The sequence below is a fragment of the Schistocerca piceifrons genome, chromosome 10 (genome assembly GCF_021461385.2).
Source record: "Schistocerca piceifrons isolate TAMUIC-IGC-003096 chromosome 10, iqSchPice1.1, whole genome shotgun sequence".
NCBI lineage: Eukaryota > Metazoa > Arthropoda > Insecta > Orthoptera > Acrididae > Schistocerca > Schistocerca piceifrons.
The window spans coordinates 70872202-70892512 of NC_060147.1; positions in this window are offsets into that span (position 1 = coordinate 70872202).

A 20311-nucleotide genomic window follows, 5' to 3' on the forward strand; every position below is an offset into this window, starting at 1 on the left:
TCCGCAAGGCTCCGTATTGGCCCCTCTTCTGTTTAACCTCTATATAAAAGATCTCCCAAACACAAAGTCAAGAAAATTTTGCTATGCGGATGACATAGCACTGGCTACCAGAGACAAGTATCTCTTCAATACAGAGGAAGTCCTTAATAATGACGTTGAAATACTATACAATTATTTCAAGAAATGAAGACTCAAGCCAAACCCTAACAAAACTGAAGTATCTACATTCCATCTTAATAACAAAATGGCAAATGAAATTACTAACGTAAAACTCGGAAACACCAACCTCAAACATAATAAGTTTCCAAAGTACTTAGGTATAACATTGAATCGCACTCTTTCTTACCGAAAACATCTGGAGAACACCACTGCAAAAATTAGAACACGGAATAACATCATCCAAAAACTTAGCGGTACTACTTGGGGAGCTAACGCAAAAACATTACGCACCTCATCTATCGCCTTAGTGTTCTCTGTGGCTGAGTACTGCGCTCCAGTCTGGATTAATAGCTGTCACACCAAACTTATTGACAGGTAATTAAATAACACAATGAGGTTGATTTCTGGAACTGTTAAATCAACGCCCACGTACTGGTTACCGGTGCTATGTAATATCCTGTCCCCGGACCTGCGTAGAAAAGCGGCCCTACTGCACGAATTCAGAAAGATTGAGACAAAACCAGAACTACCAATTAAAGAATTCTCACAACTGCGACACACTCGATTGAAATCAAGAAAGCCACCAATACGCACAGCTGAGCAGCTTCAAAATAATAACTACGACCACATGAAACAATGGAGACCAGATTGGAACCAAAAGACAAATGACCAACTACAGACCTGGTTTGAGAGCTATAACTGCAACATCTCTGGAATGGAACTAACACGGAAAACATGGTCCGCATTAAATCGAATACGTACTGGACATGGCAGGTGTGCGGATTCACTACACAAATGGGGAAGAGCGATGTCACCAGAATGCGACTGCGGTGCCCCTAGACAGACGATCCAACACATCCATGGTGAATGCTCCTTGCGAGCATATGCAGGGAACTGGTCCGACTTTCTGGAGGCATCCCCATCGGCGCTAGAATGGGTCTCAAACCTCGATATAACCTTTTAACTGACCAATATAAACATAAATTATATTTATGATTGTTATAAGATTTTAATGTCTAACACTTGACGTATTAATGTTGCATGTATAGCCATACGCTAAATAAAATAAATAAATGTTCGTAATTTTAACACTCAGGTACTTAGTTCAATTGACAGCCTTGAGAATTGTACTATTTATCGAGTAATCGAATTCCAACGGATTTCTTTTGGAACTCATGTGGATCACCTCACACTTTCCGGTATTTAGCGTCAACTGCCACCTGCCACCTTCCACACCATACATCAATCTCTTCTAAATCGCTTTGCAACTGATACTGGTCTTCGGATGACCTTACTAGACGGTAAATTACAGCATCATCTGCGAACAGCCTAAGAGAGCTGCTCAGATTGTCACCCAGGCCATTTATATACATCAGGAACAGCAGAGGTCCCAGGACGCTTCTCTGGGGAACACCTGATATCACTTCAGTTTTACTCGATGATTTGCCGTCTATTACTACGAACTGCGACCTTCCTGACAGGAAATCACGAATCCAGTCGCACAACTGAGACGATACCCCATGGGCCCGCAGCTTGATTAGAAGTCGCTTGTGCAAATACCTGCTACGGCACTCCACTCGTTACTCTCCACGGTTCTCCCAGTGTATTTATAAACCAGAGCCGTTAACGAGAGTCTTTCTCCACCGATGAAATCAACATTTTCCTTCCGTTTCCTCCACTTTCCTTTTATTTTTTGGTATTCCGTATCTTAGTGGGTTTCACAGAACGGGCACATGATTAGTGAAACTGAGCAGTTCAAATTTCTACGTCTTCAGATAGATAGTAAGCTGTCGTGGAAAGCCCACGTTCAGGATCTTGTTCAAAGACTTATAACTGCCATTTTTACTATTCGAACTATATCAAAAGTGAGTGATACTTCGACACGAAAATTAGTCTACTTTGCTTATTTTCATTCGCTTATGTCGTATGGTATTATATTTTGGGGTAACTGTTCCCATTCTACAAGGATATTTTTGACTCGGAAACGGGCGGTTCGAGGAATAAGTGGTGTGAGTTCACGAACCTCTTGTCGACCTCTGGTTCACGATTCTGGGTATTTTGACATTGGCCTCTCAATACGTATACTCCTTATTGTCTTTTCTTATTACCAATATTAGTTCATTCCCAAGAATAAGCAGCTATCACTCGGTTAATACTCGGCAGAAATCAAACCTGTATTTTGAATTAACTTCCTTAAATCTTGTGCAAAAAGGTGTGCAGTATACTGCTGCATCCATTTTCAATAAGCTGCCACTCGAATTCTCAAATCTTAGCAGTAATCCACGCGCTTTCAAATCGAAACTGAAGAGTTTCCTCATGGGTCACTCCTTCTGTTCTGTCCTTGAAAAATTAAGCTGATTCTTATAGTATTGCTGATAGCGTTTACTTAAACGTATGGACTGACTTTTTTCAGGTTCATGAACATTTATTTTTATATGTTATTACTTTTATGTTGTAATTTCATGTACTGACACATTCCGTGACCTTGGAGATTTGCTCCTCAATTTGGCCCTACGTAACTTGTAAATAAATAAATAAATAAATAAATAAAAAGGAAACCCTGATAGGATTACATCGCTTTTCGTCTGTCTGTCTGTCGGTCTGTCTGTCCGACTGTCAAAAACGTTTTTTCTCGGGAGCGGGTACGTGCATCAAGATGAAATTTATATCCTGTGCTAAGGTCTACGGTCCCTCGGCGGTGTAGTAAATGTAAGCTAAGTCAATGCAGCAACATGAGAGTAAATCGAAGAAACATGAAAGTATAAGAGATAGCAGCAATGAAACAGCTAGAAGCTTAACAACATAATTGGTGACGACAAAGTGGGTGAAGTTAAGGAATTTTTGTACCTAGGCAGCAAAATAGTCCATCACAAACGGAGCAAGGAGTACACAGACAGCATAGTAGCACTGCAAGAAGGACGTTTTTGGTCAAGAGAAGTCTACTAGTATCAAAGATGTGTTTTAATTTCAGGATTAAGTTTCTGATGATGTACGTTTGAAGCAGAGGGTTGTATGGCAGCGGGGCATGGACTGTGGGGAAAACCGGCACAGAAAAGAATCGAAGCATCTGAGACGTGCTGTAGAAGAATGTTGAATATTAGGTGCGCTGATAAAATAAGAAATGAGTAAGTTCTCCACAGAATCGCCGATGGGAGAAATACAGGGAAGACACTGACAAGAAGAAAGGAGAGGATGGTAGGACAGCTTTCAGACATCATGGAATAACTTCCAAGGTACTAGAGGGAGCTGTAAAGGATAAAAACTGTGGACGAAGACACAGATTAGGATACAGCCAGCAAATAACTGAGGATGTAGGTTGCAAGTGCTACTCTGAGATTAAGGGGTTGGCACAGGAGAGGAGTTCGTTGCGGGCCGAATCAGGCCTGTCAGCAGACTGGTGACTCAAAGAAAGTAACATATTTTGATGTTCGCAAACATCCCGTTGATCTGGAATCATGAAATTTGGGAAAAAGCAAGGGTTCACAGCGCAAATGAAGGAGAAAATCCGACAATTATTAATTTGTAATTACAATGCATAAGAAATTTACTTTAGGCATTAGAACTTACATTACATTTATCATCCGTCAAAGGCGTAATAGAAAATTATTAGTGCAAGGAAATATAAAATTTAAGCAGCAATAATGTATTAGTAAGTAAGTAAAAATATTTTATGAAATCTTCTCTCTCTACATATGTAAACTGGAGTCCCCTGCTTGCTTTTTTTTTTTATATGCCCGGGCTAGTCTGAGGAACGAATATAGAGGTTCTAATATCTTCTTCGATTTCCTGGGGCCAGTATCTTGCCAGTATCGATATCGATTACAGACAAAACTTGTCGAGAGTCTAGATTCCCGTAATGGATGAACACACTGTATTACAAAAACGGATTGTGTGTGTGTGTGTGTGTGTGTGTGTGTGTGTGTGTGTGTGTGTGTGTGTGTGTCACTTCGCCTCCTAAATCACTAGAGCCATTTCAGCCAAACTTGGTACACACATCCTTCACTCTCAGGCACTCAAGCAACAGTCGCTGGGAGAGTGAGATCCACCAACCCAACATTGTTCTGGGAATACGATGTCATAAACAATGACATTTGTGAAAGACTGCCGCATCATCCATGATGTTTGCATTTATTACTTTCTTGCACTAACTCCATCTTCAACTCAATTTGCAATTAGTATCCACATATGTCTTTGAATGTATGTACAAAATTATATAGAGCAAGAGATATGACGTCATAAACACTTCGGTGCGTGAAAAACCGCATAATGCCCGACGTTTGGATTTCTTACTCCTTCATTACTAACCGTATTTTCAAAATTTTTCACTGCCGGTATCCGCTTATTCCGCTGAGTGGACCTACACAAATACATTATTGCACGACACACAGATCAAGAGATATGACGTCATAAACATTGAGATACGTGAAAAAATGCCACATAATGCTTGAAGTTTAAATACCGGATGATCAAAAAACCAGTATAAATTTGAAAACTGAATAAATCACGGAATAATGTAGATAGAGAGGTAAAAATTGACGCACATGCTTGGCATGACATGGCGTTTTATTAGAACAAAAAAAAAAAATAGAAAAGTTCAAAAAATGGCCGACAGATGGCGCTTCATCTGATAAGGATAGCAATAATTAGCATAACAAAGTAAGACAAAGCAAAGACGATGTTCTTTACAGGAAATTCTCAATATGTCCACCATCATGCTTCAACAATAGCTGTAGTCGAGGAATAATGTTGTGAAGAGCACTGTAAAGTATGTCTGGAGTTATGGTGAGGCACTGGCGTCGGATGTTGTCCTTCAGCATACCTAGAGATGTCGGTCGATCACGATACACCTGCGACTTCAGATAACCGCAAAGCCAATAATCGCACCGACGGAGGTCTGGGGACCTTGGTGGCCAAGCATAACGAAAGTGGCGGCTGAGCACACGATCATCACCAAACGACACACGCAAGAGATCTTTCGCGTCTAACAATATGGGGTGGATTTTTTTGGTTCTAATAAAACCCCATATCATTCAAGCATATGTTTCAATTTTTACCTCTCTATCTACATTATTCCGTGGTTTATTAAGTTTTTAAATTTATACTGACTTTTTGATCACACGGTACATTTATTCTTTACTATCAAGACACTGGTACAGATTAGCCAAATTCAGGAAATCCCGGACGCCTGGCAGCGCTTTTAGCAGCTTTTGCAAACAGCTGTGGGCAAAAAAAGTAGCCATCTATAGGGGTATGAAGAGGTGTTGCCACAGGGAAGTTCACAAACACGCGTTGTAGACACGCTAAACAGCACACAGCACACAGAAACGCTCATGATCATGTTTCTTAATTTGTATACTGTACCTATACATTTGTACATCATTTGCATTTCTTTATACGAATGTTTGGAATTTATAGAGGTCTTCCCACGAACACATGGAAACGAATTTTTTTCGATACTTCACTACCAACAAAAAACAGTTCTTTGTTTTGGTTTCTAATACAAAAGTGGCAAAATAAATGCCTTGGCAATGCTAGGTTTGTCACGTAGTAAATATATAAAAAGCCATACTGTTTATTGATTTCCACCCAAAGTGGATGTTTAGCAGCTACCGTCGGAGCACGTAGGCCAAAACTCTTCGTATATCCTTACTTGCTTCACTGAAATATGGCCATCACAGAGTGTCACCCAAAACCCAAGCGAAAACACTTTCTGATCCTGCGCTCAGATGTTCGGGTGTTCACATTACTGGAGATGAACAGAATGAACCGTTCCAACATTAGCACCAAAAGATGTACCGTTTCAAAATACTAGTGTACTTCGAATATTGACAGACTCATTAGAAAAGTGATTGCAATATTTCACTTACACTTTATACATTTTCTCATGCCCTTATGTGCAGTAGAAATCGATAATTTAGATACTCTGTTAGCCAAATTTTAAGTACTCGTAATTCGTAAAATCAAATATCGTAAACAATGGAGACATCTTTCGAAGAAAGTTCATGTTATTTGCTCAGACATGTCACAACCGATGATAAAAATTACGAATGAACTAAGCAAGAACTGACTAAGTATAAATTGATGTGGATGGGCACCTCCTTCTCAGTGTAAAGGAAAACACATGCAAACACACCTCTTGTCTACAGTCATGTATTTGTATTACCATTCAATGCCGTACAGACACACACTGTGAAAACGACAATGCATTATTCTTAATAGGATGTGAAATATCTGTTTACAGGAACATCGTCTCACTTCTGAATATTAGTCTCGTATTACCCTTAGGGATGGGGAAGTCTGATTATGCGCCGGTTAATTTATATTGGCTTTTTCGATTATTTAAATGAATCGATTAATTGTATCCTAATACTTGATTATTCGTTTGATTGTTGTAACGTCCTTACTTTTAGGCCTACACAACATTCCCATAAAAATTAATTTTGTATGACTAAAGGATTTGTTCTCTTCTTACAGCTAACAATCGTAGCTCAGTTTTATGAACTGTATGATTAGCATATTTTATTCTTATTAGAAATACATACCTTTTTGACGCTTATTAGTAAAGCTAATTAATATCGTTGTTTCTTAATACTGATACTATACTGAACATGTTTACAAGCATCAAAATTTTTCAGGATGTGAGCCGAGATACAGTAACTATTATAATTTATGCAATCTTCTTCCACTGATTCAGAGTGGCATGGCGTAACTTACGTGAAGGAAGGAATTATTTTGGTTTTGTTGACCTCTCCTAAGCAAGTATCGCAATACTGAGTTGATCTGATAGTTGCCTGTTTGCGTCACCAGTACAGTAATCTACAGAAGTTCATATCTAGAAATAAATTGTAAATTGAAAATCATGCACAGACCGATGCACTGTTTCGCCTAGTTACAATATCACGTAAGATGCAAGCGACAGAGTTCTGAAGGCACGCTGAAGTTCTGTGCTCAGAGCACAGAGTTCGACATCCAGGTGGTAAAGAGATCAGAGATAACTGGCACAAACAAGAACAAAGCGAAGAAATTTCAACGAAGGATTTAACTGGTAACACTATATATGCAAAACTATTGTGGTGTCACCGTCAGACGTCACACTTGCTAGGTGATAGCCTTTAAATCGGCCGCGGTCAGTTAGTATACGTCGGACCCGCGTGTCGCCACTATCAGTGATTGCAGACCGAGCGCCGCCACACGGCAGGTCTTGTCTAGAGAGGCTCCCTAGCACTCGGCCCAGTTGTACAGCCGAGAGTTTGCTAGCGATGGTTCACTGACAAATTACGCTCTCATTTGCCGAGGCGATAGTTAGCATAGCCTTCAGCTACGTCATTTGCTACGACCTAGCAAGGCGCCATTATCATTTGCTATTTATCGTGTGATGCATGTACCGTCAGACCGATGTTTACCAATTATGGATTAAAGTTAAGTATTCCAGAAGCTACGTACTTTTTTTACTAGGCTCAACTCCTTTAACTGTTCCAGACCTCACGCCAGCCTGCGTGAGCTTAATCGCGTGCCTTTCGGCTACCTCATAGTGGCTTGGCTGTCTTGCCAAGTCACAAGAACTATACATTCAAAATCGTAGAATACTGAAATAATAATAGGCAAATCCATTTATAATTGGGAGTAACTTAACAGAGGAGGATTGGGCGATGACTCAAGTTTTTCGTTAACTGATTTGGGAATGTTTATTCGTAATGCGCAACTGAGAAGCGCAGTTCCGTTTCTACATTCCCACATGAACTGTACAAACCATTTAGAAGGGCGCTGCAGAGAGTACTTCTTACTGTACAACACAGTTCGGTTCCTCGTCCTATCTTTCACGTATGAATCACGGTTAGAATGCTTAAGTGCCTCTTTGTGGTCTCTAAATTATCAAGTTGCGATCTTTATGGGGGGGGGGGGGTTAGTAAGTTCCTAGATTCGTCTCTGACAGCGGATTCTTGAAACTTTGTAAGTTGGCTTTCTTGGTACAGTTTAAAGCGTCTGCCAGCACGGTTTTTTCGGCGTCTTCGTAACACCCACCAGTCAAAGAAACCTGTGACCATCCACGCTGCGCTTGTTTCTACACATTACATAATCCCTGTCAGTCCTTACAGGTATGAGTCCCGCAGACTTAAGCGTCATTGCAGGAGGGGTCGCACGTCTATCTTTGCAAACCGTCTTTTTGTAGGCTATTTACATCTTCCCAACGTCGTGCCAATTAATATGTCAGTCACCTCCTTTGCCTATGACTACTCATTCTATTTCATATCCTCATAAATTGTTACACCCAGGTACTTGAATGACCAGAACGTACGAGGTTGAACTAATTAATTATGACTTTTCGTCTCTTTCTCCAAATATCTCTTCTTCCGTTAACACATTTTCTTCTTCTGTTCATGTACCTATCTCGCAATTGTTCGAGAAAACTTCTCGACCAATCTGTAACCGTTAATTACAGTTCTGAATTATATTCTGTATTGAAAACGTTCTTGATGTACGCCTCTTTCCTTTAGATCTCCACGAGTAGATGTTAGCCCGTTGTTTCTCTTCTTCAGATACATGGGTAAACTCAGAATTTTCTGCATAAATCTTTTGTTAATCATTCTACGTCAGTGGGCAGAAAAATGTAATTGCCATTTCGTTATCGTATTGGCCGTTTTTTCTGTAACTTGGTAGATCTGTTCTGACTTCTTCTTCACACAAATTCAATTTGGCCCATGAATTTCCCTCAGAACTTTTCTTTCTTAATTTTGAATGTCTTTCATTTGAGATCTGCCACGAACTATGATATTTTCAGATGCATTAAGTGTTAGTATTTAACATATGTGTTCTAATGCCATAGTTTTTCTGACAGAAATTTTTAATATTATTGTTCATCCGATATGAGTCAATATGCTCTCTGTTGTTATGCAATTACTTCCTTGTTTGGTCTGACAAGGTATTCAGTGCAAGCCTGCATCAAAATACTATCGTCTAGTTCAAGATGAAATAATGTCTGACTTGTTTTGTTCCAGATTTAAAAAAAAGTAGAAATACTCTGTATAATGATATCATGTGTTTGGTTTCGCTATCTTGGCACATGCATCTTCTTTGATGAACAAGTATCATGCTGCTGAATTAGAATGTACTTTATAATACTGTATTAAACTTGGACCAAAAATTAATGAGGTTGTTTGTGTTTCTCTCATTTCAGGTAAGGAAGACAGATTCAGTCTGGAAATATCCTGTGGTAAGTTTTAATTAACTTTCATTTCCGTAACGGTTCTGCGTTTCGAGAGTTTTTAAATGTTTGGTTTGGTTGATTAGTTTTGGGGGAGGAGACTAGACAGGATTAGGGAAGGAAGTCGGCCGTGCCCTTTCAAAGGAACCATCCCGGCATTTGCCTGCAGCGATTTAGGGAAATCACGGAAAAACTAAATCAGGATGGCCGGACGCGGGATTCAACCGTCGTCCTCCCGAATGTGAGTCCAGTGTGCTAACCACTGCGCCACCTCGCTCGGTTTCTACATCTCTAAACTCTTTGCTGTCAGTGTAGGCATTACATACTTTGTTATAGCTCTGTATTTACTAAGAACGACATAACACAGAGCTTTTTACTTTTCCTTAATTCCGTGATCTTCCTTGAGTTTTTGATCTCATATGCTTATATTTCTGTTGTTCGTTTCTCAGCCATTGCGATCAATCCGTACTTTATGTTTGGTGAATGAGTTTGTGTCAAAATATAAAAGACTATAAATTTAAATGCTCATATTCAGTCGCTAAAAAGGATGCTTGATGTTGAGAGATGCGCTCTGAATCGCTTTACATCTCTGTGAAGCGCTGCAGTAGAATCTATTCTCGTGTTTCTTCTACATTGGGACTCCAATTTACAGAAACAAATTCCCGGTTATCCCTTTTCTTCTGGTATTTGTTGAATCTTAACATCCGTATGACACGAAATTTACAAGGTTACACAAATTACTACCTGGCGACAGAAAAGATTCTATATGCCGAACAGAAAATTCTACTTTTCGACAAGGATCGGAGCCTGTGACTTGCAACTGTTAGGATGACAAATAACCAGTTAAAGTTCCATTATGAGATATGTGGAGTTATTGTCCCTGCCTTCGAAAACCAGTTATTCTGCAGCTATGTCACTGTTCGTGTTACTAATTGTGTTCTACCATCCACAACATCTTGTATTTTTTCAACTTTTTCGTCAAGGTTAAGCCCTCTCAGTTCTAGGGACAGTAAGACAACTGTTGTCATTTTTGCACCTCGAGACACTTTACGTATTACCTTCATTCATTTCCAAAATGCGCCCAAAGAACTATTTTGTAATTACAGTATCTCTTCGATGTTTAATGTATGCTACTGGACAGTAAAATATCGAATTTGCAGTAGTATGAAAATTTTTGTCACCTTTAGAAACTATAATCTCTAGCCCTGATTGTAATTTTTTTGGTTGCATTTCGTCTAAGGGGTAATACCTGATGATATTCCTGGAGTACTTTCGTCTTTCTTGGGCAACAATCTCGTAGGGTGATTTAGGCAAGTGATAAACTGCGCATGAGGCATCTTTGTAACTTACATCCGTAATGCAGCACCTACAATACTTTTCTGTTATTGCTAAATCTACGGTGTTTTCTTGTATTTTCTTTTAAAATATAGTCTAAGGGAAAAAAGCGACAAACCAGGACGGAATTATCCGCATGGAACGGAAATCGGTAGATGTGAAGTACATGTACAGGCAATGAAATGATTAGAATGAAATTACAATGAAATGAATACCCCTAGCTGCATACAGGCGTTGATATAAGTCAACGGGGACAGTTGAAAATGTGTGCCCCGATGGGGACTCGAACCCGGGATCTCCTGCTTACATGGCAGACGCTCTATCCATCTGAGTCACCGAGGATAATGCGACTGCAGGGCTTTATCTCTGGCACATCCCCAACGTATTGTCCCGCACTATGTTCATAGTGCCCCTGCCCATTATACTCATTACTCGCGGCTTTTTGCCGATTCCTGTAAGAGTTCGGGCACTGTTTGCGCATCCGCACAGAAGAAGATGGTAAAATGGTGGTCGGTGAGCTTTATATATATATATATATATATATGTGTGTGTGTGTGTGTGTGAAATCTTATGGCACTTAACTGCTAAGGCCAACAGTCCCTAAGCTTACACACTACGTAACCTAAATTATCCTGAGGACAAACACACACCCATGCCCGAGGGAGGACTCGAACCTCCGCCGGGACCAGCTGCACAGTCCTTGACTGCAGCGCCTTAGACCGCACGCGCGTTGGTCCACCTCTGGCCCTTGCGCAAACAGCTGTTCGGCTCGGCATTGACTGACAGAGTTGTTGGATGTGCTACTATAGGATATCGTCCCAATTTATGTCCAATTGGAGCGTTAGTTCGTCAAAATCGCTGGCTGGTTGGAGAGCTCTGCCCATAATGCTACAAACGCCCTCAACTGGGGAGAGATCCGGAGACACTGCTGGCCAAGGTAGGTTTGGTAAGCACGAAGACAAAAAGTACACACTCTCGCCGTGTGCGGACGGGCATTATCTTGCTGAAATGGAAGCCCAGGATGGCTTGCCATGAAGGACAAAAAAACGTGATGTAGAACATCGTCGACGTACCGCTGTGCAATAAGGGTGTCACAGATGACAACCAAACGGGTTCTGCTACGAAAAGAAATGGAACCCGAGATCATTACTCCTGGATGTCGTGCCGTATGGCGGGCGAATCAGGTTCGTATCCCACCGCAGTGTGGGGCATCTCCACACACGTCTTCGCTGCTCATCGGGGTCAGTTCGAAGCGGGACTCATCACTGAAGCAATTCTACTCCAGTGAGTAAGATACCAGGCCGAAGGCGTGTCTGGAGATGCCAGAGCGCCAGAGATGGACCATTCCGTTACTAAAGTGCTCAATTTGTGAAGCTTTCTCTTAAATAAATCATTAAGTTTTTTTTTTTTTTTTATTCTAATCATTCGTTTATCCGCAAGAGAACATTACATCCACCGATTTGCGTCCCGTAGGACAATTCCTTCGTTGTGTTTCGTTGTTTCGTTGCCCTAGAGTGTCTTTCACAGTGAATACTGATATCTTAGCAACGATAAATCGAGGAGGAAATCAGTGTTTAACGTTCCGCTGCAACGAGATCATTAGAGACGGAGCACGAACTCGTATTACGGAAGAATGGAGAAGGAGAGCGGCCGGAGGAAACATCCCAGCATTTGCCTAAGCGATTTAGGGAAATCACCGAATCCTAAGTCAGAATGGCCGGGCGCTGGTTTGAAACGTCGCCGTCCCGCATTCGAGCCCAGTGTGTCAAACCACTAGTCTCCCTCTCTGCCGGCCGTTGTGGCCGAGCGGTTCTAGGCGCTTAAGTCCGGAACCGCGCTGCTGCTACAGTCGCAGGTTCGAATCGTGCCTCAGGCATGGATGTGTGTGATGCCATTAGGTTAGTTAGGTTTCAGTAGTTGTATGACTAGGGGACTGATGACCTCAGATGTTAAGTCCCATAGTGTTTAGAGCCATTTGAACCATCTTGAACTTTCCCTCTTCTTCTTTTTCTTCTTCTTCTTCTTTTGCTGCTGCCTTTATCCTGCATTGGGCGCAGAGTCGGCAGGATTAAGTACGGATTTGGCATGGTTAATTGTAAGGGGTGGCCCGGTGCCCTTCCTGCCGCCACCCCATACCCCCCGGGACAGAATTTGTGTACCCCAGCTGTCTGCGGCTAGTGTAAATCGTGAAATAGTGTGAATGTGTTTCAAATGTCTGCGAGTCGAGTAACTGAGGCAGGACGTGGGGACCAGCCCGGTATTCACCCAGTAGGATGTGGAAAAACGCCTAAAAACCAAATCCAGGCTGGCCGGCGCAGCTACCCGATTCCAGAAAGCATCGCGTTAGCGTTCTCGGCTACCCTGGTGGGTACTTTGAACTCTCCCTCTCTCTGTGATAAATCTAGAGGAATCCAGACCGACTCCTCTGTTTCGAGTCCGTTCCCCAAATCACCACCAGCAGCCTTCGCAGCTGAGACACTCTGCTATCTCGAAATACTTAGTATCGCATTCCGTAACCCGTGACTCATGTCTACGCAAATTTGAAGAGTCGCTTTGCTTACCGCCACAGTGACTCACATCTGAAGTAAAGAAAGCTTTTATCAGGCATTCCACAGTATTCGTACAACATTCATTTACTATTTGCAGTCTTACATTCCAGTGCAGCTGCGACGTACTGCAATCTCAGAACGCGACTGGTGCGGCTGCGGACGCGTTTATCTGAGACGCTGTCCTCCAGCACTGACCCCCGGTCCGCTTCTGGCGGCAGTGAAAATTCCAGCGGATCGTTGGACAGCTCTTGATGGGCCGTAAAGGAGCGCGCGCGCCGCTTCCAGACAGACAAGAGACGCAGCTGGTGGCGCGCAGACGGGCCAGCCGTCTGTGCTTACGGAAGGTCGCGGTCCTAACACTCCGTAAAAAAAAGACTCCTCGTAAACTCTTCCCCACTACATTTCTTGTTCACGCTATTGCGCCGCATGTTCGGCAGCAAACCTGGTGTTCTTCAGCATTCATTCACAAAAAAGAGGAACATTACTCTAAATTATGGCGGGCGACATTTCGGTGTTTGTGGGTTCGTTTTCAAGGTCTCTGCGCAACAGAATTAAAGGTTCACTTTTTAGAATCCTCGTAATTGTGTCCCACTGTGACACATACAGAATGCGTTCCATAAGTAATGCGACCAACTTTTTTTTCTGACGCAACGGTACACTACAGCGTGTTGTAACCGGCTGGGCTAAGTGTGTGTGTGGGGGGGGGGGGGAGGTGGGTGTTAGCTCTAAAACACTCTTTGTCTCATTCGGCTGCGAGCTGCCGGAGAGTCAGGACGTGCGTTTCCGTCAACCCCGTTTTGAGTTTATGTAACACGGCACAATGGATCATTCTGTAGAGCAACGGTACGCTATCAAATTTTGCGATGAACTTGGGAAGTCCGCCACCGAAACGTTTCCATTACTTCAGCATGCCTTTGGGAATGATTGCCTGTCCAAATCACAAGTTTTCCGATGGCACATGTCGTTCATGGAGGGCCGAGAGGAGATCACCGACGAACCTAGCATTGGACGGCCATCAACCGCACGAGTCGACGAAAATGTGACGCATGTGCGCGATTGTTTGAACTCTGACAGACGGTTGAGCCTTTAATTGATAGCACAAACTCTAAACAGGTCAAAAACAACCGTTTTCCGCGTTGTGACCGAAGATTTGAACATGAGAAAGGTGTGTGCCAAACTCGTTCGAAACGTGCACATGCACATGCTAGTGGTTCGGTGCCGGGAAATGTTGGAAATGTGTGAAAATGATCCTCATTTTTTAAACTCAGGTATCACTGGTGATGGGTCGTGGATTTTTGAGTACGAGCCCGAGACAAAAAGGCAGAGTTCAGAGTGGCACACCCCATCGTCGCCCCATCCCAAGAAGGCACGTATGAGCAAGTCTACTACATCTACATACATACTCCTCAATCCACCATACGGTACGTGGCGGAGGGTACCTCGTACCACAACTAGCATCTTCTCTCCCTGTTCCACTCCCAAACAGAACTAGCAACAAATGAATGCCTATATGGCTCTGTACGAGCCCTAATCTCTCTTATATTTGTCGTCATTCCGCGAAATATAAGTTGGTGGCAGTAAAATTGTACTGCAGTCAGCCTCAAATGCTGGTTCTCTAAATTTCCTCAGTAGCGATTCACAAAAAGAAAGCCTCGTTTCCTCTAAGAGAGTCCCACCCGAGTTCCTGAAGCAATTCCGTATCACTCGCGTGATGATCAAACCTACCAGTAACAAATCTAGCAGCCCGCCTCTGAATTGCTTCTATGTCCTCCCTCAATCCGACCTGATAGGGATCCCAAACCCTCGAGCAGTATTCAAGAATAGGTCGTATTAGCGTTTCATAAGCGGTCTCCTTTGCAGATGAACCACATCTTCCCAAAATTCTACCAATGAACCGATGACGACTATCCACCTTCCCCACAACTGCAAAGTCCAGGACCAAAACCATGCTCATTCTTTGACGTGAGAGGCATTGACCACCACGAATTCGTACCTACCGGGACTACTGTGAAAAGACTGAAGAGGCGGATCTCGCGCTGCCGAAGCGACATGAAGGACACGTGGAATGTTCACCACGACAACACGTCGAGTCACAGCGCCTTCATTGTCTACCACTTCCTGACCAGGACCAAGACTCCATTGCTTCCCCAGCCTCCCTACAGTCCTGACCTGGCTCCCGCCAATTTTTTGTTTTTGTTTCCTTGGTTAAAAGGAGTCATGAAAGGAAAACATTGGGACACGAATGAAAGCATCCAGGCGCATGTTACATCACCTCTAAAGGACATTCCGGAAAAGGCATTCCAGGATGCCTTCCAGGCATGGAAACACCGCCTCCAGAAGTGTATCGGCGCAAGAGGGTGCTATTTTGAAAGTTTTTGATTATTTCTACAAATATGTTGAATAAATGAATTTTTATGGGTTTGGTCGCATCACCTACGGAACGCACCTCGTATGGTTGAAATTTAGCTCAAACGTATCTACAACCTGCAAAAGCGTGGCACCTACGTCGTCGTCCTTGGGCTCGACCACCCTTCAAATAAGTAAGGTGTCGACACATTCGGGAAAAGGCCACAGCTCAGAAGTTCATGTGATGCGTAAAGTGAGTTAATGATCCCATATTTCACCACAGTTCTGCCCAAGGCGCCGGGGACGTGTCACAGGATGGGAAGACTGTCACATACCCTCTTACCTACATTTCACTCCTTCTTTTGGCGCCTCTGCGACGGAGGTCAGAACTGCGATCACTAGGGTTTAAATCACCCTGTTCGCTTATTAGTGACGGGGAAGTTTTTCCAGGCACGCCGACGCTCCGAATCGAAGTGGAAAGGCCTCAGGGAATGGCATAAAGGGCGTCAGTGAAACCAACCCCTTTCCTTGGGATGTCGATTGCCGTACATTTCGTGGCCGAAAACGACCCTTCGCAGTGCGATGAGCAACATTCTTGACGTTCTCTGACGCAACTGACGTACTTGGACGTTTCAGCCCTGCTCTAAGAACAATGAGGGGCTTCGTCCGCATTGAAAGTGGCCGCACACCTTTGGAGTGCTGCGCAACCCTAGCGTTTGCAGGCTGGAACCACTAGGGATCGTTCAATGCTGTTCGCCAAAATTTCAAAGGGGTCCGAAACAGCAAAGTGTTCAAATGGCTCTGAGCACTATGGGACTTAACTTCTCAGGTCATCAGTCCCCTAAAACTTAGAACTACTTAAACCTAACTAACCTAAGGACATCACGCATCCATTCCCGAGGCAGGATTTCAACCTGCGACCGTAGCGGTTGCGCGGTTCCAGACTGTAGCGCCTAGAACCGCAGCAAAGTGTCCTTATGCTTTCCTAGTGCTCCTGTTTCATGCCATTCTGTGGCTTGATTGCCTTGATGGTGTTCTCTGAGAATAAAACGGCAAAGTAAGCCTCTAAGTCCCTCCCCCCCCCCCCTCCCAAAACCCTTGGTTGCACCCACCCACATTCACTGAGAATTTCAAAAAGTCTACCTTCACAGATAAAATCTGTGAAGTAACCTCAGACTCCAAGATGTTTTGGCTCAGCTCCCACCTGTTTTCCAGAAAAACCACCCCTAAATGTAATGGGGCGGAATCGATTCAGAATTGACGGGCGCGTCAGATAATTCAAAAGTAACCATTTTTCATCATCATCGATGGGGTCCGCTGACGCACATTTTCCAGTAAAATAAATATTTTCCACTGTCTCGTTTGTAGCCATATGCTAGGCACTGTTCATCGTTAAGAGCCGCTTGCGTAACGACCAATGCATCTGCCTAGAGAGCAGAGAACCTGTGTCGACTCCCAAATGCACTGCGCATTCGTTGTTTTTATTTCTATTTTTTCCGTATCGTAATTCGTACGAATAGGAGGGTCAATAATGCAAGTGAACCAATAATTACATCACCATCTAGTTCTACGAGAAGAAAGTGAGGACATTGCAAACCGATAAGGATTAAAATTTTAGTTCCTTGCTGATACACGTTGCTAGAGAAACTTATTTGCCTACCTTGTTACATTTCCTACCTTACTAACATTCCGATTCCTACCAATTTCGACATGGAAAAAATGCAAATGGAAAAAAGAAGACGGCTGCGGGACGTTTTTGGTAAACTAGCAAATGGTCTATGATCCCCAGCGGCGCTTTTGATGAACAGCGTTTACCATATGGGTAGATAAGCGGCCGACAAGAAAGTTTCTTTTCTCGACTTCTAGTACTGTTGTGCGTATCATGATGAACGCTCAGTTTTCAGTTATCTATCCATCCCGTCAATTTCGAGTCGATTGAGCGCCAACACATTTACAGATGGTTTTCCCCGAGACATGGGGATGTTAAGCCAAAATACACTGTAAGATAAAATAAAAAGGAATCGAAACTAAACAGACGACGCTCCATTAAGGAATTATCCGAATGGGACGAAAATCGCTAGATGTTATGTACATGTACAGACCAACAAATGATAACAATTTGAGAAAAATTTGATGATTTATTCAAGAGAAAGAGATTCACAAGATGAGCAAGTCAATAACGCGTTGATGTGGTTCGAAAATGGGTCTGAGCATTATGGGACTTAACATCTGAAGTCATCAGTCCCCTAGAACTTAGAACTACTTAAACCTAACTAAACTAAGGGCAACACACACATCCATGCCCGAGGCAGGATTCGAACCTGCGAGCGTACCGGTCGCGCGGTTCCAGACTGAAGCGCCTAGAACCTCTCGGCCACCAGCGGCCGGCCCGCGTTGGTGTGTCTGCGGCCCATAGGCAAGCAGTTATTCGGCTTCGCTCTGATTGACAGAGCTGTTGGATGTCTTCCTGAGGATTATCGGGCCAAATGCTGTCCAAATGGCGCGTTATATCATCAAAATCCCGAGATGGTTGGAGAACCCTGCCCATTACGCCCCAAACGTTCTCAACTGCGGAGAGATCCGCCGACCTAACAGGCCAAGGTAGGGTTTGGCAAGCAGTAAAAACTCTCGCTGTGGGCAGGCGGGCATTATCTTGCTGAAATGTAAGCCCAGGATGGTTTACCGCTGAACGACAACAATACGGGGCGTACAATACTGTCGATGTACCGTTGTGCTGCAACAGTGCCCTGGATGACAGCCAAAGGAGTCCCCCTATGAAATGAAATGGCACCCCAGGGCATATGTCCTGTACGTCGGTCTGTATGGCGGGCGACCTCCAGACGCGTCTTCGCTGACCATCAGAGCTGCCTTCGAAGCGGGACTCATCAGTGATCACAGTTCCACTCCAGTCACTGAGCCCATTTTAGGTTTACATTTCAGCAAGATAATTCCCGCCTGCACGCGGCGACGGTTTCTGCTGCTTGTCCTCTTGCTCGCCAAACCCTACCTTGGCCTGCGATGTCGTCGGATCTCTCCCCAGTTGAAAATGTTTGGAGTACCTCGTGAATTTGGAGGTATAAGGCGTCGTGGCACGATCCCTCAGGAGAAATCCAACAACTCTATCACTCAGTGTCATGCTGAGTAACTGCTTTCATAACAGCTAGAGGTGGATCAACGCGTCATTGACTCCATTTGTGAAGCTATTTCTCTTGAATCCAATTTTTCTGAAATTGTAATCATTTGTTTGTCTGTACATTCACATTACATCTGATGCTTTCCGTCCCAATAAGCCATTCAGATTATTCCTTCGTGGTGCATCGTCTTTTTTATTTATTTGTTTTTCTTAGGATGTGTCTTAGCTTTTCATTTCAGGTTGTACACAAGTGGCGTGCCAAGTATGATCTGAATCGTTTGGCCTTGCCTGTTGCCTTCCACGTCTCCCCTTTCTACTCTTTCTCCTTTCATTAAGCATCACTTCCAGTTTGAACCAGTTGTGCGACTTGTATCGTATGTAAAGTACTCCAGTCGCAAAAAACAGTCAATACCGTCACTGCGCGATACCGATGGAAATGTTACCGGTGATGGTGCCACTAAAGCGGGGTTACTAAATAGTTTTCCGTAATTCCTTCACGAAAGAAGACCAAGTAAATATTCCAGGATTCCATCTATACTGCTGTACAAAGACAAGGCGTTGTTTAACGTTGCTTCCCAAAATTTCGAAAAGTACCTGACCGATTTACATCAAATTTTTACACGAGACTCAAATGAACATTCGAACAATTACAGGGTATATTAGGCTATACATTTTTAATTATACACAATATATAACTTCAAATGTAGTATATGAAGGGGAAATGTTGTTAGCGAAACCCTCCCAAGTTGTAGACCAATTTTTCTTCAAATTTTTACACGTTGCTCTAATAAACGCTCAGACAGACACAGGATACATATTTATATAATATATTCAACATATAAATTTATGTAAAATATCTAATAGGGAAACAATGTTTGCAAAAATCCTCTTTTATTTCTTGAGTTCTTGACCTACCAGCTACAGGATACTCTAATAAACGTTCATACGGAGATAAGCTCTCTACATTTTTAAACAACAATGTACAGGTTTGGCCGGCCGAAGTGGCCGTGCGGTTCTAGGCGCTGCAGTCTGGAACCGCGAGACCGCTACGGTCGCAGGTTCGAATCCTGCCTCGGGCATGGATGTGTGTGATGTCCTTAGAACTAGTTAAACCTAACTAACCTAAGTTCTAGGGGATTAATGACCTCAGAAGTTGAGTCCCATAGTGCTCAGAGCCATTTGAAACATTTTTTGTACAGGTTTTCTGTTTACACTGGTAGCGAGAAAGAAAATGCTGTGAATATTTGCCATTTTGTTTTCTTTGTCGCAGACAGTTTTAATTACTACAGCGTGGCATTTCAACCATTAAAGAAACTGTTTTTTCCATATGTATTCTTCCTCATTACATATATTTTTAAACAAAAACAGTATACACAGCAACGTCCTGTTTTGTTTTCTTTCTCACAGTCACTATTCACATAAAGGAAGAAAGCTTTGTATGCTTTATTGAATTATGGTTTGAATGCTGCTATGGAACCTGAATTTACAGTAACGGTGAACAAGTCTCAAGGTCAGTGGAAAGTGGAGTAGTACACAGAAAGATAAGGGGGAGGAAATGGACATACAGAGGGAGAAGAATAATTTGGA